The following is a 9089-nucleotide window of genomic DNA, read 5'->3' as shown; positions in this document are numbered from 1 at the left end:
ATTTCGCCAGAATAAAAAAGTAAAAGCATACACTTTTTATGTACATGTATTCCGTTTCTATTCTTTTGATCCCTTAATTTTCAGTGCCAAAGATGGATTTACTGGTTTTATAGCGTGAAGATGAGATCAGGTAACATTAGACAAGAATCACGTTGGAAAGACAGACATAAATGAAACAAAAGGTATATAAATTATATACATGTGTGATGAAAAAGTGGACTGTTAAGTGATATGTAGACTAAGTATGATGATATATCTTTTCCTTATGTCAGTCTTAACCATTACATTAATCTAGTTAATATATGTTTATCAATATACATGTATATAGGATAGATAACAACACGAAGAACACATGAGTGAAAAATGGAGAGATCCACTTCCAGCTTAATTTTGGTCTATATTGCAATGTGGGTTAATCTTATTTGATATTATTATTATAATTTAACATAAATTCCAAGTTTTGACTTAAAAACACTGAGTAGAAAGCCTAAAAACTACCATGGACATCTACAATATTCCATAAATGGTGTAGGTAAATGTTTACACAAAGCCAGTGTTTTTGTTTTGCAGGTAAGTCAGTAGAGCTGTGGGTCCAAAAAGGGAATTATTGCCCCATTGTTATGACGGGATACTGAAGAAGGGATTTGTTTTCCAATTTCACTGAGAACCACAGCAGTTGACTTTTGATTCCTACCGATAGCCTTGTAATAATATTGAACACAGTTGGTTAACAAGGACTATGTAAAACAAAATCGAAGAAACATTCATTAAGAATTGCTAAATCTGCATTGTTAAAATATAGCAGTCATATTGAGTTTTGACAACAATCATGTATAATGTATTATAAGAACATACAAACGTTTTATTATTTTGAAAAGTGCAGAGCACAAGAACCCTACATTTAGCTTGATTTTTTAAATTATCTCCTTGTCCGTCCTTAATTTTTCAAATTTCTGCTATAACTTTGCAAAGTTCTATAGCACGTTATGGAAATTAAATGGAGTGCATGAACCATAATCCTTCCTTCAGTTATTGCAGACGTTAATAAACATAATTTAGGCCTGTCTAGAGTAAACATATTTCTGAGAATCGAGTAAAGAAGAACTGATGAGAATCTAATTTTCACAAATAAAATAATATTTGAGATTGCACAATAAAGTAGTGCCAGCATGGTTATCTAGTGCAATGTAATTATGAATATATTTTTGTTATGTCATATCTTCTCCCAGACAGTTGTGCTCGAAGAAGCAGAAATATTCCTCCCAGGCAGACATGCATTTCATGCGCAGTTTTTCTAATAATAGCTTAATAGACAAAAACATGCTAATCAAGGCAAAAATATTAGACTTCATTTTATGGTTCTTCATTATTGTTGTAATTTTCTGAGTTAATGTTAATTTTCGAGAAGCATTTTTCACATTTCTGTAAGTATAGAGCCAGGTCAGAAGGGAGTTGGGTGCGTTGGAGCATTTTTTGTCCAAATTATGTCTTCTTTTGGCCTATTCTATTTTCTTTACATTTCTTATTTATTTTGTTGCTAATTTCTTAGTAATCTAGTATTGTATCCGTAATTTCTCATTGATAAGAAATACAAGAGACAACCTTTCATTAAAATTGCAATGCCATAATCACAATCCACACAATATATTATAATGTTCATACATTCGGTTGATATAAAAGTTATTCTATTCTGTGACCTGTATCTTGTGATCTCTGCGATCTGCGATTTTATGTATAGAGATTTAAAAAACTTTTCCAAAATGAGTCAGTTTATAGACTTTCTAAATACAGTTAAATAATAGTACAAGAGATGTGCACTGTTTGCAAATCAATTCTGTGAAATATTTTTCCACTTCTCACTGTTTTTGTAATTTCTAAAATGCTATTTAAAATTACTTGCTATTTGTTGAAATTGGACCATTCGAGCTTTTATTATTAAATCAATACTTATATTTCTTGGCATGATCATGACTGAATTGATGGGGGAAAGTCAAGAGAACTCTGCAATTATAACAGGACATACTTTATTCACAAAATGAAAAAAACATATCTGAAAATAATTATATAAAACATACGTGTCTGCAAGTACATTTAAAATGAGAAACTCGGAAGCCTCAGTATGTTCTTTTGCAATGAAATCTGGATCAGATCTGAAAATATTCTGGCTTTCACATAACAAATGGAGCAATGTTAATTTGTTCTTTGACCTGTCCTTTAAGGTTTTTAACAAATCCCTCAACATAACAATAGACACCTCTGAGCCATGTCACTTTCTTGACAAATTCTGAAATTAAAAGTAAAATTGGTTCAGTAATTCGGCCATCTGTCAGTTTTATTATCTAAAACACACGAACTTCATACATATTAACTACAAATGCTTTACAATCTCACTTCTGTAGACCAAGAAAAGCATAATCTAGTTTAAATTATTGTCAGCAAGAAGAACGATTGAAAGTTGTTATTTTTGTGCAAGGCTTGGATCTGATTAGTTTCTTCATTAATAAAGCCGACAAGATGGCAGTTATTACTTGAAGCTTTTTTACTTCATAAACTACAAAAATTCTTAACAGCACAGAATGGCAAGTTTGGACCGATTCTCTAAAGTGGACACGAAAGAGCTCTACGTATGGGCCTTCACCCAATAATGTGCCTTGCTCAAGTATTATGATAAATAATAAAGAGTTCTGCTGAAATATGGTAAAATTTCTCGGTTATAATATTTTAGAAAACAAATTAAAACAAGTTTCATTTAAATAACTTTATAATGTATCTACACTTCTTGGGTAACATTCAATATTTAACATTCAGAGAAAGTTCTATTTTACGTTATACTGAAGTTATTTAATATACACCAGCCTTTACCAGACCGAAACAAATCCTCATATGCCCGCTGTAAAATTTTGACTTTTTAATTGACCAAATAAAGAATGAAACCCGAATACAATTATCTATTGATACCATTGACACCACTTGTCAATATTTTCATAGAAACATTGAATGTGCAGAGATGTAACTTGCAAATATTAGCAAAAATAAATTTATCATTAATAATAGGTGATTTACAGCATATAAATGCAAAAATTCATTAAGAAATCTAATGTACGGCCTCTTTAAACACATAGATATGCCTTCCAATACTCAGGATAGGCTCAAATACTACACAATTATTAGTTAGAATGTAATATAATTTTACGTACAATATGGTATTAATTAATTAATTAATACCCTTCTACAAAATTTATATTCTTTTGTCAGTGGTAGTTCATATCAACTTGAGCATGAGTGTTTGTATTTATGTAAGGTTTTCCTACATTTTCCATAATTTGACCATACGGGAATCTGCTATACAAGAATTTAGTACTTCTTGGTATACAGGACATCTGGTGGGGCTTTGATCCACAATCTTTTGCTTGTGAAGCCTATGCACTTACCATTGAGCTATAGGAATCTTTGATGAGCCAATACCTGTCTAGTGAAACATCTAACTTGTGATTCTTGATAAATGTAACCTGTTCTTGCTACCAAGGCAACAACCTCATCGTTGCTGTCCTGCTCTATCTTTGTTACTGAAACAAAAGAAAAAAAAACAAAACAGAATACAGTTGCATAATAAAAAAGTTAAAATGTTCTTTTTTTTTCTTCTTATGAAATGTGAACACACAGGATAGTGTACATACTAAACTGGTTGATTCTTATTTATGATCAAGCAAGGCCTGTTCATAAAACATTGTTGCCATAAACATTGTGATTGAATCGGCTAATGCAAGCAAATTCTGTCTTACATTCAATATAAACAATGTTTAGAAAGCCATGCAGACTTAACCATAGCAATAAAATGTTCCATTTTGTTCACACAAATTGCTTTTACTACACTGATGATTTCTCTTAACGTCAATAAACAAATCTAAAATAAGACATCTTTTCAGACAAGTACAGAAGATTTCTGACAATAGAAATACAAAGTATCAATATCAATGAAGTTTTGCTGTAGATCTCCTAGATCAGTGACAGAGCTTGCACGAATGCAAACATTTTATGCTACTATTTCCCAATCGTATAATTTAGATCAATTTTTCAGCCTTTCGGAACATACAATGTATTAATATTGCTGCATGCTGTGCAAAAGGTATGCTGAATATCTTATCTTTCAAATCATTAGAAAATTAGCATGTGACACATTAACATAAATTCAATGGGACCCTTTTTGTACTTCTAAAATGTTGTTTTTACTCATGTTTCTGACAGGCATATGAGCACCATAAGTAGACGGGATAAAAAAATGTACTAAAATCGAAAATGATAATCATGTAAAAAGCAAAACAATTTTCATCAAAGTATTTTTTTTATTTTCATACAGGTAAACAATGCAAAAAAAAAAAAAATACATTTTCAAAATTGGATGCTGCTTCAATTTTTCAGTAGAACAGTCATATCTTACTAATATTTCTGACATTAAACAATTATGTAGTACTTAATTGTCATAAATGTGTAATAGTTGTGTTACAAAACTTATAACTGATGGAATTTTAGCTTAATACATGAAATAGTTTGGATCCTTTAATTATTTCTTTGTTCAAAAGTGTTTTTTTTATCTTCACTGAAAGCATGAAAATGTACATATGAGGTTTAAGATGTTTTCTGACAATATTGATATATTTCAATTTTAGATTGGTTTACAATAGCATTTTATATCAAAATTAGCACAAAAAAACCTATTCAGAAATAAATTAATTCGCAAAAGTGCTATAAATATCGGGGAGTCATCACTTACTTTTAGAGAACAAGTTATTGCTGATAAATATACAGTCTAAAATGAAACACTGCTGACAAAATGTTATATGCAAAGAAAATGAACTTGTAATATCCATATTTCTAATCCATGTTTCAAATGGATTTTATGATAGAGAAAGATGTAGAAGGTACAAAACCTTAATTATCGAAGTACCTGACACTTTCATCGCCAAATCATTTTTAAGTTTCAATTTTGAAGTTTTAGAAAACAAAATTAGAACCCATTCTGAAAACTGAAATTAATATAATAATAGCACATTTTAAGGACCTTGTCATTTTACCACAAGCTGAGCATAAGGAAATGGAATTTTATTTTAACAAGAAAACCCCATTAACTTAAGTAAAATAATTGAAAACATTTGTTTTAACCCAAAAGTTGCACCATAAACACTTATTAAACCAGGGAAAAGTACAAAAACTGTTAACATAAATACAAACTGATGTAAATTCTAGTTTCATGACAGATTTTGCAGAAAAAAATTGACATCTTTTTACTGTGCTTGTTTAGGTTAATTTTTTTCTTCATTTTGATTATAAAATGGAAATGAAAAACACATGAATTTCAAAACCTGTTTTCTCTATGGCAATACTGAATGATTCAAGTGCAGTGGATAGTTGACCTGGTTCAATTTGCGCTGGGGTACAATAATGATGACTTTGCCGTATGTAAGCAAAAAGAAAATTTATTACCACATTTTACCTTTCATGTACTAAAGTAATTTTACCTTTCTTGTACCAAAGAATGTGGTGGCAACAGCCTTTTATTATAACAGCATGATCACTTGGAATTCGCTGCCTGAGTGCATACAGTCAATCAGAAACCATAAAAGTTTAACGAGAAATAAAAAAGTTTTACCTGGAAAAGTACTTAATCTTTAGTATCTATGTTCACAATTTTAATTCTAATGTTTATTTACTATAATCTGGCCTTTTAAATATATAATACAACTTAAGAAGAGAAACAAATTTTTAAACGAACATAGCTTTATTTTAAAATAGTTTTAGATCTATTTCTATTGATAAACATTTTTCCTGTTACATGTTTTTCATAGATAGATTTTTTTTCCAATTAAACCGGCACCCCAGTGGAAATAAGTCTTCGGACTTTTCTGGGCTTTCCCAGCATCAGCATACTATTCCAAGTCAGGATCTTTGTCATCTTGGATCTTTTTTTAATCAAGTAATTTTAGCATGAATTTAAACAATATGATTATCTATAAGCATCTTTCAGAGTCGAAATAATTCTGTATAGTTTCTGTGATCATTATAAACTGTTTGATATAATTATTTTTTCAGTTTAGACGTTCAACATTGAAACTTTATGCACTAACTTTTATTTTCTATCGTTTTAATACTATATTATATGTCATATATTTGTATGCTATTTCTGATGCTAAATAAATAAAACTATCTATCACTGTAACGCTGTATTAACCTGCATCATTAAGTAACATGATGTATTCTTTACACTCAATGTTTCCATGGATCAGTGATCAGCTTTCATTTTATCAAACTAAATTTAGTTTCCCATATAGTTTTCTATTCTTTAAAGTATACAAGGGCCTCCTCAGCTGTAAGGTAAGGTTGCTCACTCCCCCCTCATCGATGTGGGTGTGAAACCATCACTTGGTGTGCAAAACTTCTTCATGTGAAGAAGCCATCCAGCTGGCGTACGATAGGTCAGTTGTTCTACCCAGGTGACTGCCTGTGTTGGAGCCATTGGAAATAAGCTTCCAGCTTAATGAGCTATCCATAGGTGCATAGTACATCTTTCATTTCATATTATGTCCATATCGAAGTGTGCTCTTTTATAGTTTTATGAGCAGTTATAATCGTAATTAGTATATTTATTTTTATATGAAAACTCACAGAACGACCTATAATTGTGTTGGTGCGACATTAAATCCAACAAAAACACCCCTAAAATGATATATACTGTGATTGAAATATTGAAAATCTATACACTACAGGAACTACTGTTCGCTCGCTCAATAGGGAGAGCGGGGCCTATGTTCTCCATGAAGATTTGATAAAAGACATTGTGCCTGAAATCATTCGTCCTCAGCCTCTGATTCAGGTGGGGAAGTTGGCAGTAACTTGTGGAGAACAGGTTTGTATTGGTACAAAATCCAGAAACACTTGTTAGGTTAACTGCTCGCTGATACATAACTGAATTATTGTTGAAAAACGGCATTAAACCCAAAACAAACAAACAAAGAACTACCATTAATCAGTCATCCCCTGTAGGTTTAATTAAAAAAAACTGCTGCAATGCCCACAACAAAATATATATTGCCACAAAGGAAAATCTATTAAAGCGATATAAATCAGAAAGTAATAACAAAATCTGGTTTGTTCAAGAAAGTAACTGTACTTTTATAGTAAAGTTGTATAGTTATTTTGCATAATTCATTGAAATCCATTGAAAACGTGCTGCAGTGTCAATAAATAGCATCGAATTAATCATCAGTTAAAGGGCCATAATTCCTAGGGTGGTAATTGAATTTGGCTAGTTCAAGAAAAGAGCAGTGAATCTACAGTTTTATAACTATGGTGTCATTTAATTTTAAAACCTGAAAATAAATGAAATGCTAAAGCGCTCATAAGTTAAAATGTACAACAACGGATTAGAGATGATGGAAGACAAATGTTGCACACCATGTGATCATAACTGCATTTGTCCCAGTCTCGGGAGAGCTTAAATTGAGTGTTTTCCATTGCAATCATTAGTCCGCCATTTTTTGTCCAAATTTGCTCAGCAAATGCATGTCTGTAAAATACATATTTTTGCTTCTTCAAGCAGAATTTGATGGAAAAGTACCACCAGTTACATATTATATAACACTAGTATCATCATTTATCACAACAGACTACATCTTATAGACAAAAAGACAATGATAAATTACACTCTATATAAACAAGCTTCTATTTGTAAAATGAAAACTGGAAACTAGATCCCTATCAGTTCCAAATGATTTGAAATCTACCATTTTTTCTCAAATACAATTCTGTTCAGAACTAAAGGGGGCCATAACCTTCAAAGTTACCTGAGAATACCATTACCAGGTTTACATATTTACATCATATCATTCGTGGTTAAATAGTTTTAAAGACCAGTTCATATTCCTTTCTACTGCTTCTCACTTAACTTTGAAAGCACTGTAAAGCTTCTTATGTTGCAGTTAGACATGTTCACAGCCAGCAAATGTAACACATCTTTTCATTAAGTTGCAACTGCTACTTGAACTGTATTATAAACATGAATTAACCTCCCCATTACAAACACATTTTACAAACAACTATATTATAGAAAATAATTTTACAAGGACCTCCAAGTAGTCTGAAGTTTAGAAATATTTAATGAATGTGTTCAACACCTAACTTCTGTTCTCACAAATCACTTGCAGTTTATGTAAATATAGATTTCTGGAATTAAAGTCTGAGAAATTAACACAAATTTTCACAGCTGCAACATAAACTGTGGAGAAATTTTGTCTTCAGTAAATCTTCTAAATCCACAGACTATAGAAAACAAATTTCAGAAATGGCAAAAACTACACTTGTTTTGGCTCTTTTAAATGATAGAAAAGTAGCGATTTTCAGACACCTAACTGTTTGACTAATTGTTGTATAGCGCTAAGATTCACTTGTACACTGAGTTTTTTTTATATGTTTGTTAACCTGTAAGCCAGCTATATAATATATTTTAACCTTTTTAAATATACTTCTGTTATTTGTTTTTAAACAAAAATTCCTGTAACTATGGCAACAAATTCCATCTTAGTTTTTTTTTAAAGGGGCATAACTATACAATATCTGAATAGTCTTAGCAGTCAACTCCCATCAATAAAAATAGGCAACTACAGAACTAACCAGCTCAGGTTAAAATTCCTAAAACCATCATTAACAATCTCCTAAATATCAACTGACAATTTGATGGTTAGCTTACATTATAATTATTAACATTTGCAGGGAAATCATTTTTGTTGATTAAATACGCCAACACTGGGAATTAAATCTTGACAACAATTAAGGTATTGTTCAGGCCCCTGTGACCTTGACCTTGGATGGAGTGATCCCAGAAACAATAAGGGTCGTCTACTCTATAAGCCCTACTACCCTATTTAGTTTGAAGGTTCTAGGTCAAATGGTTTTCCAGTTATTGATCGAAAATTAAGTGTGACGGACAGACTGCCTGACGGACGGACGGATAAGGCAAAATCAATATGTCTCCCCTAGTAGGGGAGGGAGGGGGTGGGGGGGGGGGTGGGGCGGAGACATAACTATGATGCTATTTA

This window comes from Mercenaria mercenaria, chromosome 5 (assembly GCF_021730395.1).
Source record: "Mercenaria mercenaria strain notata chromosome 5, MADL_Memer_1, whole genome shotgun sequence".
NCBI classification, from domain to species: domain Eukaryota; kingdom Metazoa; phylum Mollusca; class Bivalvia; order Venerida; family Veneridae; genus Mercenaria; species Mercenaria mercenaria.
This window is presented reverse-complemented; position numbering follows the sequence as displayed.